The following is a 26,735-nucleotide window of genomic DNA, read 5'->3' as shown; positions in this document are numbered from 1 at the left end:
GCATCGTGACATCCAAGATCCAGGTTCTTTCCATCTTGTGGCTCTGCCATCTTTAGACATTGCTCTTAGCCATGTGAGTGAAAGACACACGTGAATGCCAGGCAAGGAAAAGGGGGAACAAGACACTGCACCCCTACACTCCTGCCCTTTTAGGGCTCAATCTTGAGGTTACACATGTCACTTCTGCTCTCATCCCATTGACCAGAACTTACTCATGTACCCATTCATTGCTGCAGGGGAAGCTGGGAATGTGATCTTTATCCTGGGTAACCTGGCTAAAAATTCCATGACCATAGAAGAAGGGGTTAACAAGCATACATATTTTTAAGGTGTTTGATATAAATTACCTTATTGGTTTGCAGAAAGACTGTAGCTATTTATATTTTCCTCTCTTGTGCCAACACAGGACAATTCAAATATCCTGCCAAATTAATAACTCAAGAAAATGATCGTCATGCTACTTTATTTTGCATTTTCCTAATTTCTGGTGATTTTTCTAACATTTATGTTTCTGGTGAAATACATGTTAGAAGTGATTTCTGAGATTCTAAATGCAGAGGCAAACGGGAAACCCAGATTTCAGGATTATGGACACTCAGCAGGGCGTGCCAGCTTGCCTAGCATCTTCCAGGGCTGTTTTGTTGCAGATGGTTCTAGTCCTGGTTCTCAGGAGTGGCCCTTTTTTCCCACCAGGTCTGGATCTACCGTTATCAAGTAGGTACCCATGGGTTTTACTATTTCAAAGACTTCATGGAGTGGTGAGGCAGCCCCTTTGAGGCTAGGGCTGAATTCCTTAGAACTTAAAAGGCCTGTTCCTCCCAGGAATTTCAGGTAAACTAAATTCAGTGTTATCTTTGTTCCTTTAACGTTACTGGTCACCCAGGACTCCCAGTCCTAACTGAGAGCCTGATCCAGGACCACAAAAACTCCTGCCAGGTCTGGGAGATGTTCACAGTATCTGTTATGCTGAGGTAACAAACCCTTCCAAATTTCAGTGGCTTAAAACAACAGAGCTTTTTCACGCTTACAGCACTATCTACCTTGTGACTGTTTAGGAGTAGCGGGCTCTACTCCATGCCACTCTTAGCATGAGACCCCACCTAATAGAGCCTCACCATGTGAAACATGGCCAGCCCCTAATGCAGCAAATCATGTACTTGCTCACAACAGCTTTTTCTCAGAAACGACATGTGGGGACTTCCCTGGTGGCACAGTGGATAAGAATCCGCCTGCCAATGTAGGGGACACAGGTTTGATCCCTGGTCTGGGAGGACTCCGCATGCCTCAGAGCAACTCAGCCTGGGCAGCACACCTATTGAGTCTGTGCTCTAGAGCCCTCGAGCCACAATACTAAAGCCCACGCACTCGAGAGCCCAGGCTCCACAAGGAAAGAAGCCACCGGGATGCAGAGCAAACTCCGCTCGCCTCAACTGGAGAAAGCCCAAGCAAACCCAGGACAGCCAAAAATAAATGAAATAATACATTAAAAAAGTGACACGTGACTTCCACTCAGATCATATTGACCAAAGAAAGTCATACGGCTAGACTTCATTTCAAGGGGAAGGAGAAGTGAAATTCTACCAGGATCTGCGATGGAGGAGGACCAGAAACACTGGGGAATAGCACTAAGGACGATCAGACTCTCATTCCCCGGGACGTAGGGGATGGTGAATGCACTTCAGGTTTTAGGAAACTTCAGAGTCATCTTGGTTGGTTTTCTAAGGGTTTTCAGGTTTGTTTTCCATTGTCCTGATGAATCTGCAGTCTCCTTAAGATACAATCTCATCTCATTTGCTTTCGATCCCCAACACCTGGCACATCTCCTGGCAATTACTCAGCAAATATTAATTGAATGAGGGATGAGAGAGGGAATTGCTCTTATATGAAAAGTACTGGAGGATGGAGCGCATAGGAACAGAATGCTAAGAAGGGTGACTGCCTGCTTGGGGCATTTCAATTCACCGCATGAAAGGAGCCAGAAATAACAAATGTATATAACTAGGAGGCATGAGTGAAATGGTGGACAGCTAGCTAGGATGGAAGGATATTGACCCACTATTCTCATCATCACACACTCAAGACTCATATCGCCTTGACACACACACATGCTCAGTGCGTCTGAGTTCACACGTGTATCAGTTTAAATTCCAATTACCTCATAATGCTACAGGGACGCATAAACACGCACATACATACACCCAGCACTAGCTGATTATAAATCTCTTGTTCATTTTTTTTAAAGGCTTGGTAATAACTACCATCACCTTGAAAAAAGAATTTTAAAAGCCCCAAACCTTTCCATGATTTAATTTTTCATAGGCAAGAGGACAAGATTGATTTACTCTTTATGTTTTATCTCACTAATCTTTTAAACTAAACAAGCAATACATGCTGTGTCAGTAAAGTGATACTTTGGTTGCAAACTGCCAAATCAATTTAGGGTAACTGAAAAACCAAAGACAAAACAAATAGAAGAAGCTGGGTAACCCTAAAATCAAAGAAATTCCTAAATCCTCGAGAAAGATAGAAACCAAGGAAATTTCAGGTCTCTTTTAACACGGCCAACAGGAAATTCGACTCTAAAAACCATCTTTTCCTATATTATCCGTATTAAGATTTAGATTCCAGGAAAGTATCAGATTGGCTAACTTTAGGTGATATCTATCTGCTTTTCTGTTAGTGGGATAGAAGGTGGTAAACAGAACCACACGGACAGAAAGCAGGGTAGTTCCGATTAGGACAGAAGTAATAGCTGTTTATGACATGCGCTTATACTTTTAGAATAAAAATAAATATACAGAAAGAAAATTTCAATCACCTATATTCCCATGAAGTTTATATTCTGGTATATAGCCTTTCAGACACTTCTCTAATCATATATTTCTTTTCCTTGCAAAATTTGAGTCATACTGTATATCCTGCATTATAATTTGGCTTTTTTTCACTTAAAATATTGAGTTGGCCAAAAAGTTCCATTGAGTTTTCTGTAACATGTCGTGGGAAAACCCAAAGGAACTTTTTGACCAACCTAATACCTTGTGAAAACTCTATATAAATAGCAACAAGATCAAAATATAGTTTTTAATTCAGAGTAAGGACAATCAAATGAATTGTAATCAGAGATAGTGAACACTAGACTAATTAATCAATGTTAGAATAAACATTTACAGTTATGCTTTCCAGACCTATATTCCTACCCATGAACAGCTACTACCAGTACATCTGGATTTCCATCTCTTTGTCTATGTATCTTTCTACCAACATACATACCTATTCACCATCTGGCTAGCAACCTACTATACCAGACATGATAGACTAAGTTATGCTCCAGTAACAAATACCTGTGAAATTTCTGTGGCTTAATAAATGTATTTTTTCATCCTACCACATGTCCAGTCTTGGTTGGGGAGATTCTGTTCACCTAGGTACCTGGGAACCAGGGTAATAAAATTTCCATTCAACCCAGCAGGGACACCGAATATGGCAAAGCACACCCTAGTTCGCAAAGCCTCACCCAGAAGTGATATATCTTTTTACTTCTGATCATAACTCATTCATCAAAGCAAGTCTCATAGCCAAGCTAACAACTCTAAGGCAGCAATCCTGCCACGTGACCCTGACATGTCCTCAGAAGAATGAAGATATTTGTGAGTGGCAAGCGGCAGAGATGACATTTTGTTTTTTGGAGTTTATAAACAATTTAGTAGTCGAAATTAGGTTTGGAATGGAAAATAAAATCTTTCCCAATTTGCAAATCCTCTAAGAGGATCAAATGATTTAACCGTATTAGTCAGAGTGTGCATCATAAATCATTTCCATTTCTATCTCAAACTGTATTTTTCCCTTGCCCTAATTCCTCTGTTCCTCTATTACCAAGTGAACAAGAAAGTAAGGATGTGGACAGCTGGTGTCAGTAACTCGCACAGAAGATGACTTTGTGATATGCTATTAAATAAAAAGCCCAGAGTTATTCATTCTAGGGGATCTAAAACAAATTCTGAATAGTTTTGATTATTTAAACTGCTTTAAAAACTATCCCAAGGAATAGAGTATTAATGTCAGAGCATTATCATCAGTGATTCAGATCGGGAAACTGTTATGAAAATACGACCTATAATAGTAGGTAGCTCAGGGACCAGTTTACTTCAATGCCTACCAAATATATTAACTGATTAATGTTTTAAGTGTTTTTTAAAGAAGTGATATATTATATGGCTTTCCTGGTGGTTCAGTGGTAAAGAACCCACCTGCCAATGCAGGAGACATAGGTTTGATTCCTGGGTTAGGACAACCCTCTGGAGAAGGAAATGGCAATCCATTGCAGTACTCTTGCCTGGGAAATCCAATGGACATAGGAGCCGGGTGGGCTACAGTCCATGTAGTCTGAAAGAGTCAGACACGACTAAGCTCACATACAGATACATTAGATAAAATATGGGAAAGCAACATCTTTAGCCATTGCACGATGCAACTAAGATATATCAAACTGTTACATATATTGGTAGATCCCAAAGGGCACTGTCTTGAGGAAGAGAAAGATGGACAAGGTCATCTTAAGAGGGGATCTGAGTCTAGGACAAGTTGGATACCAAAGTACACAGCCCTCTGAGTTAGGTGGCAGCAGAGATGGAGGCCAAGGTAGCTGATTGAGTCATACTAGAAACTATGGATTCGAGGCAGACAGGTTCCAGGGATGACCTCTGATGAGACTAGACACAAATGCTCATTTATAACCAATTTTGTCAACTCACTGGTAAAGGGTGGAAAAAGCGGAGATGATGGGATGACAGTTTGCAGCCCTTGGAAAGGGGAACTGAGCCAGCAGCGGGCACACAGAGGACTCCCTGAGGCCCAGGGCAAGTCTTACTGGGACATGGGCAGAAAAGGACTTCTGCACCTGGGGTAGCAGAGGAGGATGCTTCCTAGAAAAAATTCATGAAGACTCTGAAGAACCAAAGCTTGCTGCAGAGGGAAATTCCAAGCTGGTGGTTGAGGGCTTGGCTTTCATTTCCTGGTCCCTGAGCAGTTTAGGGAGGGTGAAACTGGCCTCTGTCACACACACACTTCTTGCCAGACCTCGGCTACTCTGAGCAGAGAAATGAGGGTCTCCTAGTCCTAAAAATGGAGGGGACAGGCTGAGGGAAGAGGGATAGATGAGGCGAAATTGGATTCAGAAAAATTCTGCCAATCCTGCAATGGCCCAGTTAGTCCACCCTTCTTTTAAAGTCCAGAAGGTGTATGTTTGGTGATATATATGCATGTTTCAATCAAGCCAGCAAGTATTTTTTTCAGTCCAATATAATAAGCAAAGTGGTTGAGCTATTTTTTTTAGTGCATCAAATATACTGGAATTAAAAAAAATATTTTGTAATTATAAAATTAATATCTAAGAATTGCAAATATTTTTGGAAAAGCAGAAAACTATAAAGAAAAAAGTTTAAAGTAACCATAAGCTCACTGCCAGGAGATGGCTATTGTTAATGTTTAAAATAGTTCCTTTTCGTCTTTCTCTTTGCAGTTTTTAACACTCTAGACTTGCAAAAACATTTAAAATTATATGTTATATAGTTTGGACACTATATTTGTCAATTTTAAATAAAACATGAATGTCTTTCTATGTATGGGAAACTCTAATACTATTTTAATGGCTTTACATCATCTTACTGGTTCACTAGCACTTATTCATTTTCCTATTGTTAGTCCAACATTTCATTATTATAAGCTACACTGAAAGGCATTCATAAGTGCATTTCAGTATAATTAAAAAATATCAGTCAATCGGTCAGTTCAGTCGCTCAGTCCTGTCCGACTCTTTGTGACCCCATGAATCGCAGCACGCCAGGCCTTCCTGTCCATCATCAACTCCCAAAGTTCACTCAGATTTGCATTCATCGAGTCAGTGATGCCATCCAGCCATCTCATCCTCTGTCGTCCCCTTCTCCTCCTGCCCCCAATCCCTCCCAGTATCAAAGTCTTTCCCAATGAGTCAGCTCTTCGCATGAGGTGGCAAAGCACTGGAGTTTCAGCTTTAGCATCATTTCTTCCAAAGAAATCCCAGGGTTGGTCTCCTTCCGAAATATGTATTAAATATAAGTATATTATATTATATATATATGAGCATATAACTTTGTCCACATTTTGAATTGTTTCTTTAAGATAAGTTCTGAGAAGTGAAATCCAAGAGTCAGAAGACAAACATTGAAGTAGTTTTGAAACATGACCCTGAAATTCTCCGACACTTTCTAGGGAGGGCTGAGGGTCTATATCCTTTCTTGAATCTCGGCAGGTTTGGGACAACTTCAACCAACAGAGTAAGCAGAACTGATGCTGTGTGGTCTCTGAAATTTGATGGCTGGAGCACTCACACTTGAACCTCTGAGTTGTCATATACACAACATGACTACCCTATGGCTACCACGCGGGGAGGAAGCCAACCCACATGGAAGCCAAGGGAGGACTTTAGGGGACGTTGCTGGCCTCTGCACAGCTAGTTGAGAAACCAAACTTGTGAGTGAGCAAGCCTTCTGAAATTTTCAGCCCCTGGCCGCTGAGTCACCCCCAGCCTTCAGGTCTTACCAGCTGAAGCCCCCACATGTCCTAGAGCAGACAAACCATCTGCTTGACAAACCCACTGTTCGAATTCCTGATTCCCAGAATCTGTGAACTTAATAAAATGATGCTGTAAGCCAAGTTTCTGGGTCATTTTTCAGGTAGCAATAGCAACCGGGTCAAACATTTTCGGGGTCCTTGATTTATCCTGTCAATTTGTTTTCTAGGCAGCTTATGGCAATTTGGCCTCCCACCTAGAGCACACGAAACCTCCCACTGCACTGCACTGATCCACACTGACATATTACAGACTTCATCTCTTGTTTAATCTTAAAAAGTTTAACTATGGAAAATGAACATTCACAAAAATGAGGAACTAATATATGAATGACCATGTACCCATCAGCTAGCACCAGTAATTCCCACTCTTACATCATCTCTGCCCCTTCCTACTCCCATTTCTTCTACCAGCAGAGCTGTTATATTTATACATTATTCTTCTTAAATAAAGATATATTTGCTCCTGTAGTCAATGAAGACCAAGATTTGCCAGAAATAGCTTCATTAAACAATAAACAATGGAGTAAGAAGATTGCTGAATACATATTAAATACTACATATTAAATAGTTACAACAAGCAAAGAGCTGTTGTATCACATGTACTTATTTATGCCTCTTAGGAATTCTAAGAGGTAGGTCAAATTAATTATAATCAGCCCATTTTACAGATGAGGACACAGGAAACGAACCTGTTCCAGTTTGCATAGCTAACTAGGAAGTGGTAGAGACAGAAATGGAACCCAAGCCAATTTGGCCTTGAAGCCCAGGCTGATAATCCCTCTACTACTTCACTGCTCTTGAAGAAGCCTAAATTTTGAAGTTGCTCAGTCGTGTCTGACTCTTTGCAACCCCGTGGACTGTAGCCTACCAGGCTCCTCAGTCCATGGGATTCTCCCGGCAAGAATACTGGAGTGGGTTGCCATTTCTTTCTCCAGGGGATCTTCCCGACCCAGGGGTCGAACCCGGGTCTCCCACATTGGAGGCAGACGCTTTAACCTCTGAGCCACCAGGTTGGTTATAGCAAATTAGCTTGTATGGCACACTGCACTGATCCTCTAACCCACCATCATCCCAGTTACTAGGAGGATATTTGAAGGGTGAAGATAGATATGGTGCCATTTGATGAGGTAGCTCAAGTATTTCTGGTTTGTGTGGAGCCTTATAAAGAAAAAAGCCAGGCTAGAAAAAAAAGACAACTGTATTATAGGCTCATGAATCAGGGTTTCTACTGCATATGAAATAGGTTGTTTTATACTAAAAGGAAAAAATACAACCTCTGGATTAATATGGTAGAATGAAGCTGAATCTTACTGCATTCCTAAGGAAATAATGGGAAAAAGTAGAAGCAAGTCCTTCAAAAATTCATCAGCAGCAATCAGTGAGGAAAGGAGCCTATTCCACTGCCATAAACCTTGAAACAATGGTCCAGAAAGAACACAGACTCAGGGTCAAGCAAGGCTGCCAACCCCAGTTCCTTGGGTCCCAAGTTACTAAACCGTAAACCTTCTCATCAAAACTTCATATCTACAAATCTATGTGATTACCCTTATTTTTTCTGCTTTCTGGGTTGCAGGGAATGGAAATGGCTGCTGAGGTAAATTGGGTGAAATAGTCAATTGGAATAACTTGGACAGGAAAGCTCCTAGGCTACCCTCTAAACCAGGGGTCCCCAACCTCCAGGGTCTAATGCCTGATGTTCTGAGGTGGAGCTGATATAATAATAATAGAAATAAGGTGCACAATAAATATAATGCTCTTGAGTACTTCCCTGGCGGCAGAGTGATAAAGAATCAGCCTGCCAACGCATGGGACACGGATTCGATCCATGGCTCGGGAAGATTCCACACGCCGTTCCACAACTACCGAGCCCATGCCCTACAGCCCAAGCTCCACAACAAGAGAAGTCATCACAATGAGAAGCCTGTGCACTGAAAAGGAAGAGTAGCCCCTACTCCCTGCAACTATAGAAAGCCTGAGCACAGCAACGAAGATCCAGAGCAATCCAAACAAAAAAAATTAATTAAATAAATAAATGTAATGCACTTGCCCCAAACCATCACACATCCGCTACCATCCAGGGAAAAACTGTCTTCCACAAAACTGGTCCCGAGTGCCAGAAAATTGGGGACCACTGCTCCAAACTGGAGAAGGGATCCAAACCCTGTAGAAATGCAAAATGACGAATGAACTCAGAGAGAAGCACGTAGCCCAGGCTCTCTAAGAGGGCTCCAGCCTCAGAGGAGCCCCCCTGCCATGGCCAGAGGGTGCAGAAAAACAGCAAATGCATCGAGCCCTCCAATTATCGCACCACACCGAAAACAAACTGGTTTCAGATAAGGCGGGAAGACAGTCACGGAGTCACCCACACAACATCAGAGCAAACCGGGGGGTTGACAGAGCTGCCCGAACTTGAGCAGATGAAAAGCCTTAGCACTGGAGAGGACGCACCGTGCTGTGGGGCTGGGGGCGGAGTGGGGGTGGAAGGAACCAAGGGGAACAAAAGACAAACACACTGCAGCTGGCATGAAGATGTAACGCAAGGAAAAGGAAGATCTGACCTTACCAGCGTCTAGGACAAGGCAGACCCAGGCAGCGGGACCTTTGAGAGAGGAGAAAATGGAGGAGAGCAGAACCAGCCAGAATGCGTCCACCTGAGACAGTGCTGAAGACCTTATTCTTTCATGAAATTCAAGGAAGTGAGCCAGCTCCAGCTTTCGGACTAATATTGAACCCTTCAAGGGCTTCCCAGGTGGTGCAGTGGTAAAGAATATGCCTGCAATCGCAGGAGATGCAGGAGACTCAGGTTCCATCCCTGGGTCAGGAAGATTGCCTAGGGGAGGAAATGGCAGGCCACTCCAGTATTCTTGCCTGGAAAATCCCATGGACAGAAGAGCCTGGTGGGCCACAGTCTATGGGGTCACAAAGAGTTGGACACAACTGAGCATGCACGCACACACACACACACACACACACACACACACACACACACCTGCAGACAGCTATTTGAGTACCATGATGCATTAGGTACTAAGCTCTTTTCCTGCATTAAATCATTGAATCCTTACAGTAACCCTACGAGATTATACTCTTATCATCCCATTTTACAGATAAATATATTTACCCAGGGGCTGAAGAGGTGGTCTGCATTCAGAATCTACCCTCTTATCCATTATACTCCCCGGAGTCCCCTTTACTCAAGAAAAAAGAAAAAGAATCTTCCTCTAGAGCTAGAGGAACCCATTAGAACTACTGGACAGACAGAACTAACCACAGCCTGCCTATCCTGAGAGAAGTTAAGAGTTTTCTTTGATTTTTTTTTTTCCTTCCCACTCCTATCCTCAGAAACAGGTAAAGAAGGAAAGCATCAGCCACCCACTTGGTTACACTTTTGCTACCAAACCTTATTGTCCATGTAAAAAACCGGGTGAAATTAATGCGATCTCTGTTAAGTGCTAAGAGCTTTCTCTTGGGTAAATGAAAATCCCTCCACCAACAGGTTTGGCTTCCCAGGCTGCAGACTACACCCATACATAAAACACCCACGCAGGCACACACAGCTTGCAGCAGTGTTTTAACACAGACATAATTATGACTCACAGATAACCATGGCTGGAGCATAAAGCACTCAACCAGAGTTACATAAGCATGGATGACATCCATTTTCTACTAGAGCAGTACTAACAAGATGCATCGTGGGTTGGAGATTCAATTAGCAGAAGGCAGAATAGGCCATTTATTGCAATGAATTCTTGAAACGGGGAGGGGAAGGGGGGAACTGTCTTGTAATCACTAGTCCACTGTGGGGAGCGTAATATTGCAGCAGTTAACAACAAACTCGGTGATAAGCCCAAATGTCTCTTCCAGAGAGGAATTTGGTCTCCAAACCAGTGACTCTGACTCAATATTTCGTGTTCTAGGGTTGATTACCCTTAAATAATTCCCACATGTGAATGATGTTTTCTTTTTTATATCTCCCGGAAAGTACCTAAATTATATCAAACTTCTCAAGTCAAGAATAGGAGAGAAGGACAAAGCCAGGGTTCTCAGCTCAGAAGCATAAGGGATACAGGAAATACCTACAGCCTGTGGGGCCGCAAAAGTGTTTGACCCAAATGCTGTACCCTCCTCTCTGTTTTGTTTGTTCCTTGATCCTTCTCTAAAGTTTTTGGTGTATGAGTGTATGGAAAACGTGTGAGAATAGGAAGGGTAGAAGGAGCTGATTATTGGAGACCTGATTATAAGAAGTTGACTGTAAAAAATAGATCACTGGGGACTTCCCTGATGGTCCAGTGATTCAGAATACACACATCCACTGCAAGGTGGTGCAGGTTCGATTCCTAGTCGGGGAACTATCGGGGAACTAAGATTCCTGCATACTGCCTGGCGGACCAAAAAAAAAAAAAAATCATTGGCAGCCCTATCCTCTGTGACCTATTCTCTATAAAATATTAGTATTCCTGTCTCTATAGTACACCCAACTGTTGGCACATAAAGGTGTTAGGTGTAAAGGTGTTAGGAAGATAAGCAGGAAGAGAGATCAGGTGACATCAAAAGGAGGATTGTGGCTGAAAGCGGTGTTGGCGCCAGTAAAACTCCCCCCTGCAGCAATGAGGGTGTGCTATAGGAAATGATCTCACATCTGGGGAGACTCTGGGGCCCTCCCTGAAGCAACAGGATGTTTAGACTCTAAGTGAGAACAAGTCAGCAAGAACTACTACTATTCAAAATCATCAAGGGTATTTAAGTACTTGCACTGGTATGAGTGCAGGGGACAGGAGAACAAAGTGTATCAGTGGAAGAATCAGGAAGAGTGAGAAGAGGGGAAAAAGGGGGCCACTGAAAAGCAATTACAGGGAAGCCAAGAAGGTAGGGAGTTTCAAGAAGAGAGAAATTAAGTGTCCAAATAGTAGATGTCTTGAAATGTTTACTCCTTTAAAAAACAGAAGTCCTTTCTGAATCCTACACATCTCCCTTGTGCTCTCTCCCAACTACTGTCCAACCACGCTCTTCCTCAAGAGAAGTCCACTGTCCTTTTGTTCCTCTCCACCCTGCCTCTGAGTAATTCCATCCACTCTTGTACCTCCTTGCTCAAATGCCCAGGTCACAGTATCTGATGCATGTTTTCTGAGTTAATTTATAGATGTGAAACCCTAACCAAATGGAAGAAATTAACTACTTGATAATCATGAGCGGGTAGCCCCCCATGCCTGCTGAAGCCTAAGGTGATCAGGTTAATACCTGTGACATCTGTTACCTCACCACGAACCAATCAGAGGATTGGGCACGAGCTGTACCCTGGAATGCATTCCTCCCACCCCCGCCCCACTTACCTGGCCTTTAAAAATGCTTTGCTGAAAACTTTGGAGGAGTTTGAGCTTTTTGAGCACTCACTGTCCTGGATCCCTTGCTTGGTGCCCTGCAGTAAACGCTGCACTTTGCTTCACCACAACCAGACTGACTTTACTGTGCGTGGGTGAGCAAATCCAAGCTTAGTTTGGTAACACTTCCCTTATTCTTAGCCACCTCTCATCTACGTGTTCAGAGTCCCAGATCAACCCTACCTCTCTCTATCTCTCCCTCAAGTTTAGGCTTTTTTTTTTTCTTTTTCAACTTCTTGCTAAACAGTTTCACCTGGATGTCCTACTGACCCAAGTGAACAATTCTCCCTGTCTGTAACTTTCAGCTAGACGCCCTACTATCTGACCATCACCGAAGCTGGAAACCTGAAAGGCATTTTTTACAATTCCTTACCTCCAACCCTCATTTCTGATACCTGAGACTTGCCTCTTTTGAATTCTAAACATTTCTCAGATTCATCATCCCCTCTCCAGCCTGAGTACTTCCTGCCACTTCATCTCTCCTCTACCACCACTGCGCGTATGCGCGTGCATGCTCAGTCAAGTCCGATTCTTTGCAACCGCATGGACTGTAGCCTGCCAGGCTCCTCTGTCTGTGGATTTCCCGGGCAAGAATACTGGAGTGGGTTGCCATTTCCTTCTCCAGGGGATCTTCCCTACCCAGGGATTGAACCCACGTTTCCTGCATTGGCAAACAGATTCTTTACCACTGAGCTACCTGGGAAGCCGCCACCATGATGATCTATTATTGATCTCCTCTTCTCTGGTCTTGCCTCCCTCAAGCCATCCTTCCCACATTCTCAGGGTCAGCTGACGGCAAAGCTCACCATTTCACTCTCCTCTTTCAAACTTCTCTGGGACTTCCGTGGTGGTCCAGTGGTTAAGAATCTGCCGTCCAATACAGGGGATGCAGGTTCTCCCTGGTGGGAGAACTAAGACCCCACACGCTGTGGGGCTACTGAGCCTGTGTGCGTGGAGCCCACACAGCACAACCAAAAAGGCACACACAGGGTAACAAAAGATCTCACATGCCGCAGTGAAGATCCCACGTGTGGCACTGAAGAACCGATGCAGCCAAATGAATAAACAGATACCAAAAAACCCAACTCTTCAATTGCTGCCAACATCCATGGACACTATGTAAACAACTTAAGTGTCCATCAATGGATGCATGGATAAAGGAAATGTGGTATCAACACACAATGGAAGATCATTCAGCCATAAAAGAGAAATTTTGTCATTTGCAACAAAATCGATGAATCTTGAGGGCATTATGTTAAGTGAAATAAGTCCGAGAAAGAAATATCATGTGATCTCTCTTATATGCGTCTCCTTGGACAATTCATCGCCCAATGTTAGACAAGAGCCCAGTTTCAGGCCCTGGAAGGGGTCCGCCTTCCTGCAACAAATGGTGACTCTGGTGGGACTCTTCTTCACTGAGACTGACATCCTGACCATTCGGGGTACTCAGGGGCCAGCTTGCCTGCCGATGGACCAGACCCAGCGGCCGCAACTGGGACCCTTTTGTCCCTGGTCACCTCCTGACGCAGACAGCTGGCCAGAGTGCCCCGACCGGTAAGGAACAAGAGACTTTATTGACTTCTCTCCCCTTCCCTCTCTCTTTCCTCTCCTTAACCCTTCCTATCCTTCCCTGTTTTTCTAGTCCCCTGGTCCTGGACGTAGGAATCTGGTTGAAGGGCCCTCAGCCTGAGCTGAGGATTGGAGATTGATCACCTCCTCTTGGCAGAGAACTCGAATTCTGGTTCTGGTCTGGTCTGATTTCTGGTAGGGCCGAGTTCTAGTCCTCCCTTCTCTGGAGGCCCAGGGAAACGTCCCATAACGCCTGGGTATCTGTAGGTGGCAGGAGACATCTGTAAGGCCACTCCTTTTGCCCCCCTCTCCCATCTCCTCCCCCTTCTTCTTTCAACCTGGTTTCCTTTCCTCCCTTGAAATCTTTGATGTTAGTGCTTAGATCTGAAGTTCTGTGTCTCTATAGGAGGTTTTCTGAGAGACTGTATTCTTGTATTTAAGGGCTTCCCTGATGGCTCAGAGGTTAAAGCGTCTGCCTGCAATGCAGGAGACCTGGGTTCGATCCCTGGGTTGGGAAGATCCCCTGGAGAAGGAAATGGCAACCCATTCCAGTATTCTTGCCTGGAGAATCCCATGGATGGAGGAGCTTGGTGGGCGACAGTTCACGGGTCGCAAAGAGTTGGACATGACTGAGCAACTTCACTTTCACTTTCTCTTCTATGTGGAATTTAAAAAAAATAACAACTCCTCATCAGTAAAGAGAACATATTGGTGCTTGTCAGAAGCAAGTGGTGGGTACGGGTGAAATGGGTGAAGGCAGTCAAAAGATACAAATTCCAGTTATAAAAAATAAGTCATGGAATGTAATATACAGCATGGAAATTATAGTTAATAATGCATGTGTGTGTTAGTCACTCAGTCGTGTTTGACTCTTTGTGACCCTATGGACTATAGCACGCCAGGCTCCTCTGTCCGTGGGATTCCCCAAGCAAGACTACTGGAGTGGGTTGCCATTCCCTTCTCCAGGGGATCTTCCCAATCCAGGGATCAAACCTGGGTCTCCTGCATTGCAGGCAGATGCTCTACCATCTGAACCTTCAGGGAAGTCCATAGTTAATAATACTGTGTTACATATTGGAAACTTGCTAAGAAGGCAGATTTTAAAAGTTATCGTCACTGGAAAATATTTGCTATGTATGATGACAGATGTCAACTAGACTTACTGTGGTGATCACTTTGCAACGTATACAACTATCAAATCATCACACTGTATACCTGAAACTGCTGCTGCTGCTGCTGCTGCTAAGTCACATCAGTCATGTCCGACTCTGTATAATAGACATATAACATTAACCTGAAACTGACATGATGTTATATGTCTATTATATCTCAGTTGAAAAAGAAACTTCACTTGCTGCCCATCATGCATTGGATAAAAGTTCCATGTCCCTCCATCATCCAGCCCCTGCCTTCCTCTTCCATCTCCTCCCAATGCTCTCTTCCCCAAACTCCAACAACAATGAAACTTATGAGGTTCTAATTACACGTGATGCTACTTATTCCTCTGTTTCTCTGCTCATGCCTCTTCCCTGAGCCCAGCTCAGCCTGACCATCTCATACTTTAAGACTCAACTTTCTCCAAAAAGCTTATCTGGTCCTTCCAGGCTACTTTTCCTCCTAGTACCTCATATGATTTTTAGTTCATGCAATAAAACACTCAGAATTGTACCCAACAAGTGGCCTAGAGTAATAACTCCAGTACACTACTGCTGCTGCTGCTAAGTCGCTTCAGTCGTGTCCGACTCTATGCGACCCCATAGATGGCAGCCCACCAGGCTCCCCCATCCCTGGGATTCTCCAGGCAAGAACACTGGAGTGGGTTGCCATTTCCTTCTCCAATGCATGAAAGTGAAAAGTGAAAGTGAAGTCGCTTAGTCATGTCCAACTCCTAGCGACCCCATGAACTATAGCCTACCAGGCTCCTCCGTCCATGGGATTTTCCAGGCAAGAGTACTGGGTGGGGTGCCATTGCCTTCTCCGCCAGTACACTACACAGCTACTCTGTTGCATCCCACATCATATTTATAGTACCTGTTCCTATTTGTCTTAGATACTGAGCTACTTGAGGACTTGCAGGATACCTTTCATCTGGGCATCCAGATCTACTCCACCCTACTCCTTCTTATTCTCCTTGAGGAGGCTGATGTACAGAAGCATCAACTGGGTTCCTCCTTCACTGGCTTCCAATCGGTTTGGAAGGGACCCATCAGGGTGAGGCAGAGAAGGCAATGGCAACCCACTCCAGTACTCTTGCCTGGAAAATCCCATGGGCGGAGGAGCCTGGTAGGCTGCAGTCTATGGGGTCGTGAGGAGCTGGACAGAACTGAGCAACTTCACTTTAACTTTTCACTTTCATTCACTGGAGAAGGAAATGGCAACCCACTCCAGTGTTCTTGCCTGGAGAATCCCAGGGATGAGGGAGCCCGGTCCCTGGGCAGGAGCATCTCTGCTTACCTTCCTGGTCCTTCTTCTCCTTCACCTCCCATGTCCCAGTAGCTCTGCTCCCCATCTCCCCCAGTTTCATGCCAAAGGACGGTAAGGGATTCCTGCTGTTACTGGTCTTAGAAGACTACACTATCCCATGTGTTTTCCTACACTCTGTCTACATTCTCTTCATTTTTAAACTTTTTTTTAAACCATCTCTTTTTTTTAGATTAGTTTTTATTGGAGTATACTTCATGATGTTGTGTTAGTGTCTACTGTATAGCAAAATGAATCAGCCATACATATACATATATCCCCCCTTTTTTTGGATTTTCTTTCCATATCAGGTCACCACAGTATATTAGAGTTCCCTGTGCTATATAGTATATTCTCATTAGTTGTCCATTTTATACACAGTATCGATAGTGTACATATGTCAATTCCAATTGCCCAATTCCACCCCACATTCTCTTCAACTTACCCAGCTTTAAATACCATACATTTTCTACTGGAATCCTAACTGGTACAGGATAGTTATCTCTGGATATTCCCATCTAGCAGAGTGCTTGGCAGACAGTAGGTGCTCAATAATGAACTACATGAATAAATGTGTCATCCTGCTGCAGTTCATCAAGTCACACCCAACTATGTCTGAGACAAGAGTGATAATTAACAAAGTAACTAAACTGGTTCAAGAGGAAATAGAAAGACTATCAAAAGCCAAGGAAGGGGAGTAGTCCCAACAGAGGGACTCAGAGTCTGTTAGAGAAAGCAGGGATGGTCTTGATCTTCCTGGTAAATTTAGGAGAAAGGAAGTTCACCTTTGGAATGTAAAGAAGGTTGGAACAACTAATGTGAAGAAGGAGATATGGAAGATAGAGAAAAAAGAACTATCAATTATCAGGGAAAGCTGAGTTGGCATTAGTAATTGTTTGTATTTGCATATTTCTATAGTACGCTGGGGTAATGACTCTCTGATGTGAATAGAGGGACAGAATCCAAATAAACACTGTGTTGAGTACTCCCATGGGCCAGGCATTAGGGTATAATCTGGAGACATAACAATGAATGAGACATGATTTCTATATTCAGATAAAAAAGAATAGTAGAGAAGACAAATACAAAAACAGATCATTTCAGGGCCATTTGGTAAAGACTATGGTCTATGGGGAGCGCCAATAGACATAGGAAGGGTTATCAAGCCAGCTTGGAAGAGAGAATGGGAAAGAAATCCAGGAAGACTTTCTGAGGCAGTGCCCTTGAAGAGTCAGCCAGGTGAAGAAGGGCAGCCCAGACTTGTAGTAAGTACACTGAGCAGGGGAGAAAGTCAATGGGATAGAAACCTACTAGGGGCTGCTTGGGAAAATGTGTTGTCTATTATTAGCTTTAATTACAAAAGGTATCATTAAAACATGTCTGTAAATAATTCAAAGAAGCCAAAAGAGGATTTACAAAGTAAAATCAGAAAGTCTGCTCCCTCCTCACTTTCAGTTCCCCTCCACTCCTTAGCGATAAACCCTACTAATAACTGGAAAGGTTTCCCAAATTTTCTTCTGTGTGGTGAAATAATATGTTGATATATTAATTGGGGTGATTTTGTCTTTGATATTTGTTTTCCTTTCTTTTTTTTTTTGTAATTCTTTTTTATGTGATAACTCACTTAGTCATACATAGGTCCCTACAGACTCTATAGTCGTTCAGTCGTGTCCAACTCTTTGCAACCCATGGACTGTAGCCTGCCAGGTTCCTCTGTCCATGGGGATTCTCCAGGCAAGAATATTGGAGTAGGTTGCCATGCCCTCCTCCAGGGGATCTCCCCAACCCACGGATCAAACCCAGGTCTCCCACATTGCAAGCAGATTCTTTACCATCTGAGCCACCAGAACCCATTTTTAAATATTTTTGTGACTAAATGAAAAGTCCTGAAGTTCTTGCAGACAGCATAAGGGTATTGGTGAAGGATCTGAGTCAGAGACAACAGAATCACTCTAGCTAGCCATGACAGAAATGGATTTATCACTGCTATCTAAGCTTAAGGAATTTCCAAACGGGGCAGGTCCAGGTTTGGCGGCCACAGGGCCAGGAACAATGCCTTCAGGATAAACACCCAACCACACCAGGACCCTGTCTAACACCCACTCAGCTGCCGCTAGGACCATGGGGCGCCAGACAGCTGTGCCGCCATCGGGTGGCCCTGGAGGGATCACAGTCTCCACCACAGAATTCTCTCTCCCCAGGGGCTGCCAGCTCATATCATTTGCTCCACCTTCTGAGTTTCTGGCAGAAGCTACTTACAAATGAATTTGCAAAGTGGATTTTAAGCTTTCTAGTCTCCGAAGTCAATTGGCACCCCAATCCAGTACTCTTGTCTGGAAAATCCCGTGGATGGAGGAGCCTGGTGGGCTGCAGTCCATGGGGTCGCTAAGAGTCGGACATGACTGTGCGACTTCACTTTCACTTTGCACTTTCCTGCATTGGAGAAGGAAATGGCAACCCACTCCAGTGTTCTTGCCTGGAGAATCCCAGGGACGGGGGAGCCTGGTGGGCTGCTGTCATGGGGTCACACAGAGTCAGACACGACTAAAGCAACTTAGCAGCAGCAGCAGTCTCCTAAGTACAATCCAGAAGGGTTTGGAGTGAGCTCTACACAATTGACAGATTTCACTACAAGGAAACATACTTTTTCCCCCTAAAGATTCAATAAAGTTTTGTCTTCTGTGAATGAGGGGATGAAAAGAGAGATGATTGAGAAATATCTTTGTTTTCTTGAATTGGCTTTCTTACAATGTGTCCTGTGCATGAGTGCACAGCTGTGAGAGAGAATTAGAGGCTCCAGCTGTAAGAACAAGGTGAGGGGACTTCCCTGGTGATCTGGTGGTTAGGAATCCACCTTGCAATGCAGGTGATGTGGTTTTTATCCATGGTTGGGAACTAAGATCCCACATGCTGTGGGGCAACTACTGAGCCTTTGGGCCTCAATTAGAGAGTCTATGCCACAGCTAAGACCCAATGCAGCCCAAAATAAATAAATAAATAAAAGAACAAGGTGGGAACTGGAAACTGGTCAAGAGTCAACATTTCCAAACCAGGATAGCCAGTCACCTGTTAATACAGATATGACAGTAATGGACATCCATGGCACTGTCCCCCCCAGCACTGACCTCTCTGTTCCTGAGAAGTGCCCTCCCCATCCCTACTCCCATCTGTTCAATACATGGCTACTTCAGAACTTCCCTTCCCTTGTTCATCTATGCTCTTTATCATTCTTGCATGACTACAATTCCCAGCCAAAGGTGGCTGAGCGAAGGAGTGGCAACTGGAGCCAAACCAAAATAATGCCTACCTTTACTGGTGGTTTTGAGTTTGTGACTTGGTGGTGGAACCCATAAGATCTGACCCTAGAGAGCTATTCGTAGCCCTGTCTCTTACTAGTCTGCAATGAAAGAAATAAAGCTAAGCCAAATGAGGGAAGCCATGGCCATAGACAGAGTTCCAGTAGTACTTGAGCTACTGGTTCAAGTCGTCCCCAGGATGTACCTGCATTACAGCCCTCTGTGATTTACCCGATGAAGTTTCAGACACCATCACACAAAAGATGCACCGCACGTTATGTATGCATTTTATGTAAATATTCTTGTAAAAACAGTAATGTTCCATCAATTGTCAGACTCATTTCAGAGCTATTTAAAAAATTATAATGCAAATTTTAGTATCAATGAGAGGTATTCAACTCTTCCTTGGCATCTAAGCAAATTCAAGTTGGCTTGCCATGAATTACAATGACAAGAATAACTAATGTATTATGGACTTACATATGTGAATATGATGCAGAAAAAAGTTCCGACCTGGGAGTAGGATAATGTGAAAAACACACGGCAGTAAGTATTTCTTAAGGGAAAAATTATTTCATGCAAGAATTATAAACAGCATAAATTACCCTGAAAGTAAGCGTGAGTGCCAGTGTCCTCATTTGCCCCAGTATTACTTGGAAGCACTCTGGTGCCCCATCTTGAGGTGAAGAACTAATGACAGTAACAATAGTTTCAAGCAAGTCAATTAAGCTGTTTTCTTATAATTATCAAACAAACACAATTTTGGATATTGGTTCATATACATAAGCATCTTCTCAAGAGTGAGAAAGTCCTCAGAATCCAGCCTCTTCATATAGTTAAATCATATTCTAACAATTAGTGATGAGAGAATAATTCAAACTAAAGAAAGCTTTGTTGTTGTTCAGTTGCTAAGTCATGTCCAGCTATTGGCAACCCGATGGACTGTAGCATGCCAGGCTTCTCTGTCCTCCACCATCTCCTGGAGTTTGTGCAAGTTCATGTCTGTTGAGGTGATGATGTCATCCAACCATCTCATCCTCTGCTGCCCTCTTCTCTTGCCCTCAGTCTTTCCCAGCATCAGGGTCTGTTCCAGTGAGTTGACTCTTCGCATCAGATGGCCAAAGTGTTGGAACTTCAGCTTTAGCACCAGTCCTTCCAATGAATATTTAGGATTGATTTCCTTTAGGATTGACTGGTTTGATAACCAGTAAAAATTAACTTTTTTAAAGAAAGCTTTAAAACTTTACAAATAAGCAAACTTTTCTTTGGGAACAAAGCCATTGATAAACTCAGACTTACCTTTGTCAGCACAGGTAAAGAAGACCAGTGGGAAGACTACAGAGATTTGCCAACTTTTAAAGGTGACAGTCCCACCAGAAAGAATTTACAGAGCAAAACAAGAACTCATTCTTACAAGTTCAAGTGTCCCGTAGCTCACTTTCATTTTAAATTTGACTCGTGGTCTCGCTTCTGCCATAGCATGAGCTGCAAACTCACACACTCTGCCAGATGGCTGCGGGAAGCCCATTAGTTATGCATCACACATCCTGATCAAAACTGAAAGAAATTATGCTCAGATTGAGGAGAGATGCTCGAGAGTAAGGCAATGATTAGAATTTTCTGTATTTCTACAGAAGATTTCACATCATCATTGTCCATAAATAAACTCATTCTTATGATCTGCAGACCCAAATTCTGGGATTGCTGCCAAAGGAACTCCTCTCATGGTTTGGGTCAAAACATGCACGTCCCTGTGATATTCATTACAGAATGCCATGGAGTTGATGCCTTTTCAAGGTTATCTCAAAAAGTCTGAGAATTAGACTGCAAGATAATACATTAAACATTGTGCCTTTCAGAGGATGTCTGTTTTTTAATGCATACCGGGGAGGAAGAGGAGGAATTCAGTTACAAAGGAAGCTTATTAGAAACTTCAAGAGAACAAACTTGAAAATTAATGGGAAATGCAATGTATAAATATTGGTGATGAGAAAGATATTAAGCAGCACTTTGAAAGGAACTGAGGGACCCAAAGTGCATACAACAATATCAACTAATTGCAAAATATATAATCTTTGAAATAAAATATAAGATTGTATTTGTTGCTCAACAAAACCATCAGATTGTATTGTAATCATATGTTACCAGTTTTCTGCTAAGTAGAAGACATTCATATAAAGGCTTATTCTAATGTAGTCTCCCCAGAAAAGTTCTTTTTTGTTAGTGCTTAAGGAAAACCAATTACTGTACATATGTCCATGGAAGCCAATCCCAGCTGCACTTGGTATTATTCTTTTGGCAAAGAGTGAAATGAATAACTATTCTAGTCCTTGGTTTCCTCATCTAGGAAATAAGAATTAAGATACCTATCTTTTGGGATTTCCCTGGTGGTCCAGTGGTTAAGACTCCATGCTCCCAATGCAGGGGGTCCTGGATTGGATCCCTGGTTAGTGAACTATAACCACATGCCACAGCTAAAGATCCCACATACTGCAACTGAGACCCAGCACAGCCAAAACAAAAACAAAACCTCTCTTTCCCCACCCACTGGGATGCTGTGAAGAAAAATGAGAGAGAGAGACATTTCAAAGAGGGGAAAGCTCTGTCTCAGATGAAGAGGAAAATATCTGTCTGTCCTAGTCCCAAATTTTCTGAAAAAGCTAGACAAATGAACTCTCACTGAGCATCTACGATAACTCCAAATCAGCTCCAGGGGAAGCTTAGAAGACCACAAACAGGCAACTGCAGAAATAGAAGTAGGGAAAATAGCACAGTGGTCCAGGGTGAAGGTGGCCCTCCAGTTGTGGGAGATGCAACCTATATATTCCCTGCTCCTGTGAAGCATCCAGCCTAGTGTCCAGGGGAACCCTGGAGATGCAGTGTCTAAGCCTGGAGTGTCTCCATTATATTCACCTGGGAAGCTTCCTGTGAACACAATCCCCGGGTGCCTCTCCCCATATCCAGTGAACTGGAGCATTAGGAATGAAGAGGCATGTAACAGGTAGAGAGGTAATTAGATGACGCCCTGGACTTCTCATCCAAACTCGCATCACTGAGGCTTTGCCCTTATTATATTCAGCAAGATCCTGGTTGAACAAAGAATTCATCATCTAAAATAAAACAAAATTAACCTTTGATTTTGAAACACCGTAGGTCTAATGGGCATCCTCCTGAACAGAAACTGATTTCTAGAGATTCATTCATTCACTCATCCTTCATTCCTTCAACAGATATTTCTTGTATGTCTCTTGTGGCACTAGGGTCCCAGCAGTGAAAAGGACAAAGTCCCAGCTCTGAGGAAGCTCTCACCAACATAAACTGGGCATCCAGACCCCCAGCTTTTGTTTTCTCAGGTTTGATTCTTTAACTGAACCAGATGTTCTTCCCATAATTCCAAACATTCCTTCTCACCCTACCCCCTTTCTGCCACCCTTTCTTCCCTCCGGAAAGTCATTTCTATTTATTCGCAAACACAGGTTTTAACGTTTGCTCATCTGAAGTTTATTAGTCTCTGCATATTTCTGCCCTTGATTCTGCACTGGGCAGAGCAGTAAAGCAAGTGCGTCTGGGTAACACGTGGTTGCTCCTTGCTTCATTTTCTTCTGTTCTATATTCAGGATGACATGTGGGAAAGACATCTTGGAGCAGGATGTTTACATGTACGGAGCTTGGGTAGATACAATTTGATGGGCAATGTAGACATAATCAACCGACAAAGACTTATGAGACATTCCTGAACATACAAAACAGTATTCTCACTCTCAAGAAGTGTACCAAGCTTCCTGTGATAGACAACACAGCCAAGGTAACAGAGACCTACCCTCTCCCTTCAGTAGCGTGAGCAGAGGAGAGGAGGGATTTTAAAGGTGGCAGGCAAATTACCTCCTGTTGAATTAACAGTCCAAAGTCAAAATAATAATTGCCTTATATTGAACAGTTTCACTTTAGGTACTATTTGTGTGCGTGTGAGAGAGAGAAAGAGTGAGAGAGACAGTGAGTGAGAGATGCAAAAATGGGAATAGTGTGTACCTAAAGGGACGAGCTTTTCACTGAATATCTCACCAGCTTTGGGCAGGATGAAAATAAGGTCACTTCTTGATAAAAACCAACAAAAAGGAAGACGGGAAGGTGACCCTCGGAGCATCCTCTCCTCCTTTGTTCTTCCTGCTCACCTTCAAGTGGGCTTTCTCATCACCATCCCTCCCATCTTTCTGCTCCCAGACATGGCTATCCAAGGTCCTACAGTTTGTCTTGCCTCCTCACTAGGGTATGAGGATACAGCATTCTATCCAGGCCCCTCCTTCATTCATCAACAGAGTAGGTCCAACTGTTCTGGTGGATGGACCTCCCTTCCTCCCTGCTTGAGAGCACCCCCCTCCTGCCCTTAAAGCTGCCTGGCCAAAGGGGAGGATGACCTTCCTAGACAGAAAGGGCTGTTGTCCACATAATATAAAGAGCCTTCTGGTCTCTCCAACAGTCCTCCAAGCTCATGTTATTGTGTTTTCTCCACTACCAAATTTAGCTTCTCTGATCCAGATTCTTTAACATTGCTGGTAAACTTTAACAGATCAAGTAAATTATTCCAGGCTAATCAGCTCATGGGAGAAGAGCCATCGATAATCTAAACACTTATCTGTTACCTGTCTCAGATGTCATCTGTGAATTATTACAATCTCTCAAAACAATGATGTCCCGACCTTTGTTTGCTTAACCCAAAGAAATGACTCTGTAAGAGAAGGAATTTTAGGCTAGAGTAGAAAGGGAAAAGGGAGGTATATTAGTACCGGAGGGTCCTTCTCTTCATACTAATACCTATAGGTCATCCCCCAACAAAACTAGTTCAACAAAGAAAATTTAGTAACCTTCTTGCAAATTACCTTTATTATGAAGGGAAAAACATTAATATATACTTCAAATGGTAGCCATGCTTTATATACTTTCTGCCATAGTTTAAAATGTTTTCACACAACCATAATGTGTAAGTATCTTTCTATACATTTCTGCCCCCCCCCCAAAAAAAAATAACCTCAGAGTTTAAAAAGAAGTCTGTTTTTGTAATAAATGTTGGGGGAAATAATTATAGGAATTAAATATCAGCTACTTGCTCTTAAACCAAGAACACATCATTTCTCTTTGAACTTTGAAACCATCATTGAGTAACAGAAGATAAAAATCATATTGTTCTGGCTTTTTATGTGTGCTTTTGTTTTGTGTTGAGAAACTTCACATATAAACAGAAAATACTATCCTGGAGAAAAGAATGTGATTTTTTTTTTCCTTTGGCAAATAAGATGTTAGCAAAGACATTTACCTTTGTAGAATTTATTAGAAACAAATTTACCTGCTATGTTAGTATCCTAGGTTGCTGTCATGTAGGGTTGTAAAACCAATGAAATTTATTGTCTCCTAGTCCTGGGGGCTAGAAGTCTGAAATCATGGTGTCAGCAGGACCATACTCCATCTAAAAGCTGTAGAAGAATCCTTCCTTGCCTCTTCCAGTCCCTGGTAGTTTTCTGGCAATTGTGGGCATTCCTCAGCTTGCAGCTACACACCTCAATCTCTGCCTTCATCATCATATGGCGTTTTCCCTGCCTGTGTCTTCACGTGGCCATCTTTTTATGCAAACACCAGTCTTACTGGATTAAGAGCCCACACTATTTCAGTATGACCTTGTTTAACTTAACTATGACTCTATTTCCAAATAAGAGGACATTGTGCAGTACTTGGGGTTGTTCTTATTCAGTTGCTAAGTCGTGTCTGACTCTTTGTGACTCCACGGACTGCAGCACACCAGGATTCCCCATCTTCACCATCTCCTGGAACTTGCTCAAACTTAAGTCCATTGAGTCAGTGATGCCATCCAACCATCTCATCCTCTGTCATCCTCTTCTCCTCCTGAGGGCTAGGACTTCACTATATCTTTTGAGGGGGACATGACTCAAGCCATAACATCCAGAATCTGCAATTTTATTTGAGAATGACTTGGAAACCAGGTATGGTTCTCTGGAGGAGCTGGGTACTCGGTCTAGACCAGTGATCCATTTTCAGAGCTCTGTTATATATAGGTCACTGGGCTCCCGTTTAGGGGGTATGAGTTGTAGAAGTGTCACTAAATCAAGAGTAGAAACATTGGACTTTGAAATTCAGCTCTGCCAGTGGAGTTTGGAGGAGAATGGCTACATGTATATGTATGGATGAGTCCCTTTGCTGTCCATCTGAAACTATCACAATGCTGTTAAACAGCTATACTTCAATATAAAACAAAAAGTTTTTTTTTTTTTTAACAAAAGTGAAAAAAAAAAAGAAATTTAGTTCTGCCATCTAAATGTATGATTTAGGGGCTATGCATTTGATATCTGTAATCCCTTGTGTTAGAGAGGGTAAAAATACCTAGATGTTTCAGAAGGTTAGAAACACCTATGTATCTCAAGAGGCAAAAGCACCTAGCCAAGTGGGTTATTGTGAATATTTTAAATTGTTCAAAACAAGACTGTATTCATAGATTACTTGTAAAATTAAAATACCTTCATTAAAAGCTTAAGGCTTTATAATCTGTAAAGCACTCCCAAATTAAGGTATTATTACACTTAATAAATCATCAGTCAGTTCAGTTCAGTTGCTCAGGCATGTCCGACTCTTTGCAACCCCATGGACTGCAGCATACCAGGCCTCCCTGTCCATCACCAAATCCTGGAGTTTATTCAAACTCATGTTCATTGAGTCGGTGATGCCATCCAACCATCTCATCCTCTCCTTCTCCTCCCACCTTCAATCTTTCTCAGCATCAGGGTCTTTTCAAATGAGTCAGTTCTTTGCATCAGGTGGCCAAAGTATTGGAGTTTCAGCTTCAGCATCAGTCCTTCCAATGAATATTCAGGACTGATTTCCTTTAGGATGGACTGGTTGGATCTCCTTGCAGTCCAAGGGACTCTCAAGAGTCTTCTCCAACACCACAGTTCAAAAGCATCAATTCTTTGGTGTTCATCATACCCAACGTCTTAAAAATATTAATATTCTTTCCAAAGCACCTACCATTCATCTTAGACATCACTCGCGCAAGTAAATGGCATTTGACGCAATTTTGTCCACAGCACTCCTACAATTCCACCTCTGTCTTTTTCTTCTTCTTGCCTTTCACCTTTCCCATTTGTTCCTCTTCTGCTTTTTCTCTGTTGCTTCTTTCAGGGTTGCTTCTCCACTCGAGGGCATTCCTAAGAGCACACGGGATTAACAGAAGCAGCTGACCACTAATATAGAATGGTTAACAGTGTGGCCTGTCGACTCAGTGCACTGCATTATACTTACTGTTCACCTGTGACTGCAGAGTAGCTGTGCTGGAGAGTTCCCCAAGGCAGCTGCACCTCACGTGTAAGCCCAGCACCTCCCTACAGTTCTGCTTGAAGTTTTCTCCCAAGGTGAGGAA

The sequence above is a fragment of the Ovis aries genome, chromosome 20 (genome assembly GCF_016772045.2).
Source record: "Ovis aries strain OAR_USU_Benz2616 breed Rambouillet chromosome 20, ARS-UI_Ramb_v3.0, whole genome shotgun sequence".
NCBI classification, from domain to species: domain Eukaryota; kingdom Metazoa; phylum Chordata; class Mammalia; order Artiodactyla; family Bovidae; genus Ovis; species Ovis aries.
The sequence above is the reverse complement of the archived record's forward strand: the minus strand, read 5'-3'. Positions refer to the sequence as shown.